This window comes from Amblyomma maculatum, unplaced genomic scaffold (assembly GCF_055883805.1).
Source record: "Amblyomma maculatum isolate TAMU_Amacu unplaced genomic scaffold, ASM5588380v1 scaffold_41, whole genome shotgun sequence".
NCBI classification, from domain to species: Eukaryota; Metazoa; Arthropoda; class Arachnida; order Ixodida; family Ixodidae; genus Amblyomma; species Amblyomma maculatum.
In genome coordinates this window covers 419,912-431,471 of record NW_028146766.1, presented here as the reverse complement: position 1 = coordinate 431,471, position 11,560 = coordinate 419,912, and positions in this window count along the sequence as shown.

Here is an 11,560-nt window from a genome sequence, read left to right as displayed (position 1 = left end):
GCATGGAGTTTGTGAAACAAAGTAGCTGTGTCTCGCATGAGTATGATTTCCTGAAGCCATGTTGCGCTGGATTGAAAAAAAGGTTCGAGTCAAGAAAACTAGCTAGGTGTGAGCAAATGACATGTTCAAGAATTTTACATGGTATGCTAGTAAGAGATATGGGGCGATAATTAAGGGGAGATTGCTTGTTACCGGATTTATGAAGTGGAATCACCTTCGCCTGCTTCCAATGTACAGGAATAGCGCCAGTATCTAAAGATTGTTGAAATATTTTTGCCAAAAGGACAGAGGAGTACATGTTTGTTTCTTTAAGGAATCTTGCATTTATATTGTCAACACCTGAGGAACATGAAGGTTTTAGTGTTTCAATTAGCTTTGTAATCCCGTCGGCATCTATTGATATTGGATGCATAATCGTATAGCCCGAAAACGAATGTGTAGGCAATTGAAGATTAGTTGCAGATGAAAAGTTCAGTGTGAATATATTGTTTAAAATCGATGCGCACTCCTTGCTAGGCACAGGTAAGTCGTTCTGGTCAAGTAAAGAAATCTCTGAGTTGCTCTGGGAGTTAGTTACGATGTTCCAAAATTTGCTAGGGTTATTAGTGAGCAAGGATGGTAGAGTGTATTTCAAAAAAGTAGATTTTGCAGAAGCGACAGCTTGAGAGTAGGTGTGAGATGCATTAGTGTATGCTTGCCAGCGTGACGCAGTCTGCTGCAGTTTTGCTGCCCGAAATAAGCGTTTTTTTCTGTTCGAAAGTCGATTTAAGTACGGATTATACCATGGCGAATGTCTATGTACTGTTAGTATTTTCTTGGGAATGTAAGCCTCAGTTAGATATGAAATTTTATTGACGAACAGGTCCAACGATGTTCAAAACCACTAAGATAGTTGTCAAGGAAGAGCGAAAGTTCTCTATTTATCTCTTCAAAGTTTGCCTTTTTGTAATCAAATATAATCTTGCGTTTTTTCGTAGCTGAAGACGCGGTAAAGTTTAGGTCGAAATGAAGTAAAGAATGATCACTGAGTCCCGGCATGAAAATTATTGGGCCTATCATATCAAGGTTAGTGGTGAGGATCAGGTCAAGAATGTTAGCAGAACTGCCGATAACACGCGTTGGGCCATCAACAACCTGATCAAAATTGAAAAGGGAGCACATATCGAGAAAATCTTGACAATTCGAAGAATATGGTGTGCAGGTAGGCGGTGTCGATGTCCAGTTTATTGATGGATAATTGAAATCGCCTAGAAGAAATACCGGGGATGCTGGATAACGAAGGACGACGGTGTTAACCGCGTCATGCAATTCATTCACGAATGTGATGTCTGCATTAGGTGGACGATAACAGACGCCAATGATGTGTACTCTGTTGTTTAAAATGACGCCGCACCAGACAGATTCTATGTTGTATGAAACATTAATTCTGAACGATGATAGGTTTTTAGAAACTGCGAGCAGGGTTCCACCCCCTTGTCTTCCATCTCTGTCACAACGATAGACATTGAAAGGCTTGGTGTGAGTAAAAATTTCGCTTTCGCTTACACGAGCACTTAACCAAGTTTCAGTGAGCGCCACCAGGTCGGCATCGCACGAATTGATAGCTGCGATGATATCATCTCTTTTGCCTAAAATCCTCCGGATATTACTATAAAGGACTGATATAGGGCGCCGATGACCACTACCCCTGGCTAAGTGTTATGAAACATTACGCGTGGGACTTGAATTCGAAATGTCTCCCATCTCGCATGCGCGAGCAGCATTGGATGTAGAGGGTCGAGCGCGTGCAGATGAATCATCGTATGGGCTGCTACGAGATGGAGAATGATAACGCAGCCGGGGCAGCTCAATGAAACTGTCTGTTCTAGGGTCATAAACATATTGCCTTTTATTTACAGTTAGTTTGTCGTAGCGAAGCCTAAAGGATGGTGAACCAGGCAAAGATTTTGCGAAAGCAGTTAACCTTTTGCGAGCGAGCCTAGTTGCTGCGCAGTAGTCTTCAGAAACTGAAATGTCATTTAATTGTTTTCAGCTCATCACAATGTGACATCACTTCTTCTTTCGCTTTAAAGTGCGAAAATTTTATTATCACTGGTCGGCATTTTTCTTGAACAAAAGGGCCACCAAGGCGGTGGGCTCGTTCTATTTTGTCTGGTTTAAATTCTGACCCAAAACTGGATGAAAAGCAAACTAATAACGTTTTTTTCTGTGTCATTCCACGTTTCATTGCTATCGGGTACGCCATAAAATATTAAATTATTTCTGCGAGATCTGTCTTCCAGATCATTGATGCGGGAAAGAAGCTCATTATTCTGTTGCGCCAAGTCATTAATGGTGTCGTTTGTTAACAGAAGTTCTCCTTCGAGACTACTAACCATGCTGACTTCTGTTTCAACAGAAGCGAGTCGAGTATCAATATTAGACAGCCGCTTTGCTAAACATTCCTGATTGGCTTTTACGTCATTCACAGCCTCCGTGAACATGGCTTGGGCCTCCGCTGACGCCTCACAGGCGGTTTTAATAAAGGACAACGCAGCCATGACTTCATTATGACGATGGGCGCACGACGTGTCGTCTTCATCAGCTACTTGGGTCTGCCGCTCTGTAGTTTGCTTGCGATTAGGCCCGGGGTTTAGCTCAACGTCACCCGAACATAGCAACAACATAAGCAACACCTCCTTGCAGTCACAACACACGTCATAGAGCACTTGTGGGCACGGAAGCAGCAGTAAAAAACGATTTGATGTTTTCCTAGCATGTAGAGAACACGATTGACCAACCTGGATAACGTGAAGACGACGATCGTTAGCCATGTGCTCTATCGTGCTGCTTCCATGCCCACTGACGTGTCGCGGCTGGCTGTTGGCTTTTAAGGCAGGCGTGGATGATGTTCCTGTTGATGCGGCTGAACCGATGAACAAGGATTCCGATCCAACGAAGGCAGCGCCTGGGTTCGAAGAAAGGTCGCACACCTGAACACGGCATGGCTGCAGGCAGGTAGCGACGTACGGGTCCGGTGCACTTCTGGCCAGGCATGGTAGAAGCCAAGCCAAAACCTGGATAACGTGAAGACGACGATCGTTAGCCATGTGCTCTATCGTGCTGCTTCCATGCCAAACGTGAACCGCTTTGCTTCCGGGAACATCGGCTCGTCCGTCAAATTTCGCCGGAGCAAAATGTCCAACTCGCAACCACCTAAAAAAAAAACACGTACACACGATATAAATACGTGTACGTCCGAACCGAATACTGGATGCCATTTCGCCAACAATTCTGAGACGAGCTTCTTTCTGGTATTCACTTGTTTTCCTTCGACGACTGAACTAATCAGTTGAACGGTGGTGTCTCCGAAGCAGCTTCCCCGCATGCACCGTAGGTGAATCTAGAGAAACCGTTTCCCCGTTAGTGTCGTATAGTTACAGCACATAAACGTAAAATAAAGACAAGAACAACAGAAAGGAGACGAGGAAGCAGCCCGGAGGGACCGCGCCCCCCGCTGTGCACGCGCTCCTCCCTTCACCCTCCGTCTGTAGGCATCTGGTTTTGCTCATGCGGTGAATGCCGAACTGTCAACAATACACACCAAAAGGTAGTGGCGTATGTGTGCCAGCTCCGCATTCAGAGAGTAGATCGCGCTTTCCAATACTTGCAAAAGAAAAAGAAAATCTAAATGACCGCACGGGTAAGTGGAAAGGAGGGTTGTGCTATGCGCCTCTGAAAAGATGCCAAAGAAAGAGCTTAATGTGAGGGAAGAAGCCTGTTCTCTTTTCGGCAGTGTACGAACTTAATTGACATACAAGAAAATATATATATATTGAAAGGGGGTGTTTACTGTCCTTTAACAGGGATAATAGCCCTCTCCAAGTTGCACAAAGAACCACACAAGAGCACAGCCAGTCTAGGCCTTCCACAAGCGAGCTCGAGCAGCGCAGCGGCACTTTGTCGTCCTTATCCTCGTCTTCGTGGTATTCTCTCCTACTTCATCCTTGTCTTCGTATATCCTCATGTAGTTCACTTCAATTTCCCCCGGGGCGAGGTGGAGCCATCCTGGCGACCTATGGTGTGGGCAAGAGGAGCGGATCATAGTACATTTTAAGGCGGCTCACGTGCGCAGTTTCGCGGCCGCGATGACGCATGTCCGAAGAGGTAGTGAGTGGCTCCACGATGTAATTCACAGGGGAGGTTTGACGGATAATGCGGTAGGGGCCGTGATACTCGGTTCGAAATTTTGATGACAGTCCCGGTGGGGTGCCGGGAACCCAAAGCCAAACAAGGGATCCTGCAGGAAAAACGTGTGGCGTCTCATCTTTGTCGTGGTGATGCTTTTGGCGGCCTTGAGATTCCGATGTAAAACACCGGGCCAACTGGCGACATTTCTCCGCATATTTGGCAACGTCTGAAAGGAGAGTACACTCGGAGGAGTCAGGACGATATGGTAAAATAGTGTCCATCGCGGACGACGCCTCACGCCCATAAAGGAGGAAAAAAGGGCTAAATCCAGTAGTTGACTGTGTGGCGGTGTTGTAAGCGTATGTCACGAAAGGAAGAACAGCGTCCCAGTTCGTCTGATCGGCGGCAACGTACATCGTCAGCATATTTCCGAGAGTACGATTGAAGCGCTCAGTCAGCCCGTTAGTTTGAGGGTGGTAGGCCGTTGTGGTCCGATGTATGACGCGACATTCGGCCAGTAGAGCTTCAACGACGTTGGATAGGAAGACGCGTCCTCGGTCACTTAGCAGCTCTCGCGGTGCGCCGTGGCGAAGAACAAAATGATGGAGTAAGAACAGGGCAACTTCACGGGCAGTAGCGGCGGGTAAAGCGGCGGTCTCGGCATACCGGGTGAGGTGGTCGATGCCGACGATAATCCACCGGTTCCCAGAAACCGTGCAGGGAAGTGGCCCGTAAAGGTCAACGCCAACGCGGTCAAAAGGGCGGGCCGGGCATGGAAGTGGTTGTAAGGGGCCAGAAGCACGAGGTGTGGATGACTTCCGGCGCTGACAGGCGATGCAGGAGCGGACGTATTTGCGAATATAACCGTACATGCCGCGCCAATAGTAGCGTTGAGAGATTCTTTGAAACGTCTTGACGACACCAGGATGGGCACACTGAGGGTCGGCATGGAAAGAGGCGCAAATTTCATGTCGTAAATGGCGAGGAATGACGAGAAGCCATCGTCGACCATCAGTCATATAATTGCGGCGGTAGAGAAGACCATCTCGTAGGGCGAAGTGTGGTGCTTGACGGCGTAAAGCCCGAGAAGGTGCAGCAGCGTTAGAAGTGGACACGACGTCAATAAGAGAGGCGAGCCACGGGTCTTTGCGCTGCTCCGCAGGCATGTCAGCAATGGTTTGAGAGGGGAGAACGAGACAGTGCGTCGGCGTCCATGTGTTTACGGCCAGAGCGATATATAACGCGGATGTCAAATTCCTGTAGGCGGAAAGCCCATCGTGCGAGGCGGCCGGACGGGTCTTTAAGAGAGGACAGCCAACATAACGCGTGGTGGTCCGTGACGACGTCAAACTGGCGACCGTAAAGGTAGGGTCGGAATTTCGTCAATGCCCACACAATTGCCAAACACTCCTTTTCCGTAACTGAGTAGTTGCATTCGGCTTTAGAGAGGACACGACTCGCGTACGCGACGACGTATTCGTGAAAACCGTTTTTCCGTTGTGCCAAGACAGCTCCGAGGCCAACGCCACTCGCATCAGTATGGACCTCGGTGGGTGCTGTCGGGTCGTAGTGGCGAAGGATTGGTGGCGAAGTCAAAAGACGGCGCGATGCGTTGAACGCTTCGTCGCACTCGACCGACCACGCAGTTAAGTCATTGTTTCCTCCGAGTAGTTTCGTCAGGGGTGCAATTATTGAAGCAAAATTCTGCATGAAGCGCCGAAAATAGGCGCATAGACCTATGAAGCTTCGAAGTTGCTTGAGCGAAACCGGCTTAGGAAACTCCGCCACTGCGTGCAGCTTGGCCGGATCAGGGCGAACACCTTCCTTAGAGACGATGTGCCCCAAAATAGTCAACTCCCTGGCACCGAAGTGACACTTCTTAAGATTCAGTTGCAGGCCGGCGTCAGTAAGGCAAACCAAAACTTGCCGCAAGCGCTCTAGGTGCGTAGCGAAGTCGGTGGAAAAGACAACAATCTCGTCCAAGTAGCAGAGGCAGATGTGCCACTTGAACTTCCGCAAGATGTTATCCATCATCCTTTCGAATGTGGCGGGCGCATTGCACAGACCGAAGGGCATCACATTAAATTCATAGAGGCCATCCGGCGTCACAAATGCCGTCTTCTCTCTGTCACAGGCGGCCATTGGTACTTGCCAGTAACCTGAACGTAAATCAAGAGATGAAAAGTACTCAGCACCTTGGAGGCAATCAAGAGCGTCGTCTATACGCGGAAGGGGGTAATTGTCCTTGTGTGTAATTTTGTTGAGGCGCCGGTAGTCGATACAAAAACGAAATGAGCCATCTTTCTTTTTCACTAGCACCACTGGTGAAGACCAGGGGCTTTGTGATGGACGGATTACACCACGTTGCAGCATGTCCTCAACTTGCTCACTGATCACGCGACGCTCTGCCGCTGACACACGATAGGGGCGCTGTCGAAAAGGCGAGTTAGAGCCGGTCTGAATGTGATGCGCGACTGTGGAAGTACGGCCGAGAGGTGTGTGGGCGGCGTCGAAGGCGACGCGAAATGTCTGTAAAAGGGCCACAAGCTGAGTCCGGTAGGTGGAAGGAAGAGCGTCATCGATGGCGGTTCGGAAGAAGTCGTCTGGCAACGAATCAGGTGTCGGATCGGACTGCAGAGCATCAATGTAGTTGCTGCGGTAGGTCTCGGAGGCGTCCAGGTCAGAGAGAAGGTGGGCTGGTTGAATAGAACCCGGAGATTCCCCACGTAGCAGAGTAATCGGGTGCGGAGACGGATTGTAGATGAGTAGCTTCGTGAAGCCACCGTGAACATCGAGAACAGCAGATGGCAGCGGCAGGTGCTTGCGGTGGATGAAGGATGCAGACGGCGTAAATAAAACACTAACGTCTGACACAGCAGGACACAAAAGAGGCACAAGGGCACAAGCCTCTGGTGCTACGTCGACATCTTCAGCGATGGTGAGCTTTTGAGGACACACTGAACGGTTGTCGTCGGGCAGTGCGTCGCACAGTGCAGAAAATTCTACTTCAGCTCGGGCGCAATCGATCACGGCGTTATGTTTAGACAAGAAGTCCCATCCGAGGATCACGTCGTGGGAACAAGATGACAAAACGACGAACTCGTCACTGTACAAAATACCTTCAATGACGACACGCGCTGTACATGCTGCTAAAGGTGCAATTCTCTCTTCACTGGCAGTGCGGAGTGACAAACCGTTAAATGACGTCGTAACTTTTCGTAATCGTCGGCAGAGTTGCTCATGAATCACTGACACTGCAGCACCCGTATCGACCAGCGCATATACGGACAGACCATCGATTGAAATCATTATAACGTTCGTGGGAGAAATATGAGGCCTTGAACTTTTCGCAGAGTACGCAGTTCTTGCCTCAGGAACCGCGGAGCTTAATTTCCCTCATCAGCAGGGGGTGGTCGCCGGCGCATTGGTGACAGTGACCTGCGACGTGGAGAAGGAGAACGATTGGTCGTGTACGAACGCTGTTCGGTGGCGTATGCAGGAGAAGACGGAGCAGAACGAAGCAGCGGTGGGGAGTACTCCGAAGACGCAGGCTCGGGACGCGCAGCCATGCGGCGACGGCACCGACGGGCCACGTGTCCAGGGCAACCACAGTAGAAACAAATTGGGCGATTGTCAGAAGTACGCCACGGGTTGTAATAGCGCGGAGTCGCAGGATGAAGCGGAGCCGTTTGAGGAAGCGGTGCATGGCGTTGGACAGGCTGCACGGGTGGTAACGGCTCAGGCGGAGGCCGCGCAGCCACTGCCGCGTAGGTCAAAGGGGCTGGGACAGACGGTTGGCTATATTGTAGTGGTGCTCCGACGTATGTCAAAGGAGCGACGGCAGGAGCTTCAGGAAGCGTAGGAAGTGCTTCTGCGACTTGTTCGCGGATGACTTGCTGCAACTTTGGCGCCAAAGAAGAGGAAGCGTCAGGACGATGGGGAACGAGGGACAGTTGACGGGCAACTTCTTCTCGAATGAACTGCTTGATTTGTTGCAGCAAGGGGGACTGTTCTTCGTCAGCTGTTAAAGCTGCAAGAGGCTCCTGGTGTGAGAGCGAAGAACGAGTGATTTGACGGCGCTTGCGTAATTCCTCAAAATTTTGGCATGCATTGATGACGTCGACCACGGTTGCTGGGTTTCTGGCCAGAAGCATCTGGCACGCGTCATCGTCGATTCCTTGTAAAATATGACTAATCTTGGCCTGTTCTGTCATTGAAGCGTCCACGCGCTTGCACAGATCTACAACATCTTCAATATAACTCGTAAAAGTTTCGCCGGGTAGCTGTGCACGGCGGCGCAAGCGTTGCTCAGCGCGCAGCTTGCGCACTGCAGGCCTACCGAAGATATCGGAAAAAGTAGTCTTGAAAGCAGACCACGAGGAGATATCGGCCTCGTGGTTGCGGAACCACAGGTTGGCAACGTCCGTCAGGTAGAATATCACGTTATTTAATTTGAGACCGTCGTCCCATTTGTTGTGCGTACTGATCCGCTCATATGATGACAGCCAATCTTCCACGTCGTGGTCGCCGGTTCCGCTGAAGATAGGAGGATCACGCTGGCGCAAAGCTCCAGCGCAAAACACGGCGGATGAGGGGCCGGTTGGACTGGGGGTGGTAGCGTCGGTCATTGCTTGTGTCGGGAGTGTGCGGCTTCGAAGCTCCAGGACGGCAGGAAATCCTGACCTCCACCAAGTGAAAGGGGGTGTTTACTGTCCTTTAACAGGGATAATAGCCCTCTCCAAGTTGCACAAAGAACCACACAAGAGCACAGCCAGTCTAGGCCTTCCACAAGCGAGCTCGAGCAGCGCAGCGGCACTTTGTCGTCCTTATCCTCGTCTTCGTGGTATTCTCTCCTACTTCATCCTTGTCTTCGTATATCCTCATGTAGTTCACTACAATATAAATAAATACCATGTTGCCGAAAGTAATAACCAATATCGCACAATAAAAACAGAAGAGAACTGCTCTTCCCAGAGCGTATGAAAGGTTTGAGACATCGACTTAATACTGCATTCCTCAGTGCTAGCATGTAATTGGCTTCATATCACGTACATCTAAATTGATTTTTAAAGAAAAAAACAAATATCTGAAAGAATTATTCCGACATCTGGCCACAACAATTTTCATCCTATTGATTTGTGCGTCTCGAGCAGACTGGAGCACAAAACAGGCATGTTCACTTCGCCACACCAATTCGTCCGTCTAGACACCAAAATGTCGAGCCGGAAACCATCTCAATACTTTTTAGCTCATAAAAACATGTAGGAGAACGCTTTTCAAATTTCGTTTTCTGCTCCTGAATAAGTTAAGAATCCCTTAGTCTCCTCCTTCCTCCTGCATTGCTTGATTTCACTAGAATTTGAGAGAGAAATAAAGGGCCCCAGCGGAGCGAAATCATTTTTTTTTCATTGCGCTGTACTGCATACAGGCACCATATATTTTTTGTCTCTTCTATCTCAGCATATGGTTAACATGCGCAGGCTTTTTCCTGTTTACCAGTTGCGTCTTATAAGCTGTGCCGTCCATTTCATCCTGTTGCATGTTTTACCGCTACACTAGCACCATCACCTTTAAATCTGTTAGAAGAAACAAGCAGCACAAGACCAAAGAGAGGTTGTTCTGGAAAATACAAGAATATAAATTTACAGGACAGGAATATAAAACGATAACGTACAATTCGAAAGGGAGGACTTCGATAAAATGCACAGATGGTATTGTGCCGGTTTTTCTGGTTTGTTCATGTTTTTTTTTTATCTGTCAGTATCACGTCCTCTAACAATTTCGCTGCACCATTTCCTGTTAAGTTTCCGTGCAATGTACAGCGGGGTCCTTTATCGAATTTAAGGCAGCAGCCGTGACGTTATCGCCTGGAAACGGGAATGCACAAGACACAGTTCTGGTCCGCGCCTTCTGCGCAAAGATAATTTGCTTCACTTTTTAGTTTGCTGGTTTCCTTGCGGCATCGGACAAAAGCACCGCCGGTCAACGTGAGTTATGTGCTTTCCGCGCTCCTGGGTGTTTGAGCCTGCGGCAAGCATCGGCACAAACAAGTGAGAGGAAACGGGGGTGGCAGGCGGGGGGCATGAGGAGTTCGTGAAGTAAAAAAAAAATCTCCTTCCTAGTAGACCAGAGGGAAGCGTACTCGGGCTTCGGACATTACGGTGGAATGCCGAAAGCTGGGCAGGGGCTGCGGCATTCGGTCGTCCGATTGGGGGGTAACCAAACACCGAGAGTCGGCGGGCACACCGCGGCAGTATGCTCGAGCTCCGCGTCAAAAGGGGCGCTCTTCGAAGACAGCCGCGGCAACAGCGAAAAGCCTGGACCTCACTATTTCGACGTCACACAATGACGACCTCACTCAACCTGAAACTCACGCGTGAGTTTGAGGTTCAATTTGGTGACCTCACACAAAAAATTTCTAGCTGTCACCGACCTCACCTCGACCTCACCTCAACCTCACCTCATTCCGTGAGGTTTAGGTCATTTTGAGGTTCAGGTCAATCTCATGAGGCCGAAACCTCAAGAGGTTGTCCACCTCTGCTTAGGAGACACCCTCAAAGATCCGGAAGACGGCGATGCGCATGTGACGCCTTTGTTGCCACTGCGCAGAAACTTTGTTCTCCAGTAGAATGCGGCAGCGTAGTAGGTACATCAAGCTCAGGACTAAGTTTTTTTTTTCATAGTTTCTAGCGACCCTATTATTCTACGACGCGCATCACCAAATGTGGCGGTAGAGACAGAAAAGAAGGGTGTACGACTGAAAACCGGCCGAGAAACTGGGGTAATCAACTTCAAAACAACTCCCTTCTCTTTCCTTCGCAGCATTCTCCGTCCTCGAGCAAAGAGGTTGCAGTCGGAGTGATTGCCCGCGCCGACCATTAACGCGCGTTATAGGTGTTCACTCAACGACGGAATGGACAGGAGCGAGGACGGTTGTTGGTCACTTTGCTTACTGGCGCCAACCGATTTCCTTTCGGCTTCTGCGGTGGCTTATTCGCCCTCTCGGACTGCATGATTTCGATGGCCTTTTCTAGATTTAGGTGTATGCTGCACGTGCCCCCCCCCCCCCATTTCTCTCCTCAAATATGTGTGCACAACACTAACCTTGGTTTAAGATACGTTGTTCCTATGCTATGCTCAGAAGGTTAAATAAAGATCAGGCTTCCGAGATAGCACAGCTTTTGCCACTTTGGTCGTGAAGGAGAGCTTTGGCTTTAAAAGAAAACAGTCCACGGCTCTCCTCCTCCTAAGCAGCAATATGTACTTAGCAAAGCCCGGCACGTGAATTATGAAACAAAAATAAAAACGAAAAAAGCAGATGACTCAAATGCCTCGAACAGTGGCCAAATAATCCCGATCTTGGTAAATAGACGCAGATATACGGAAAGTG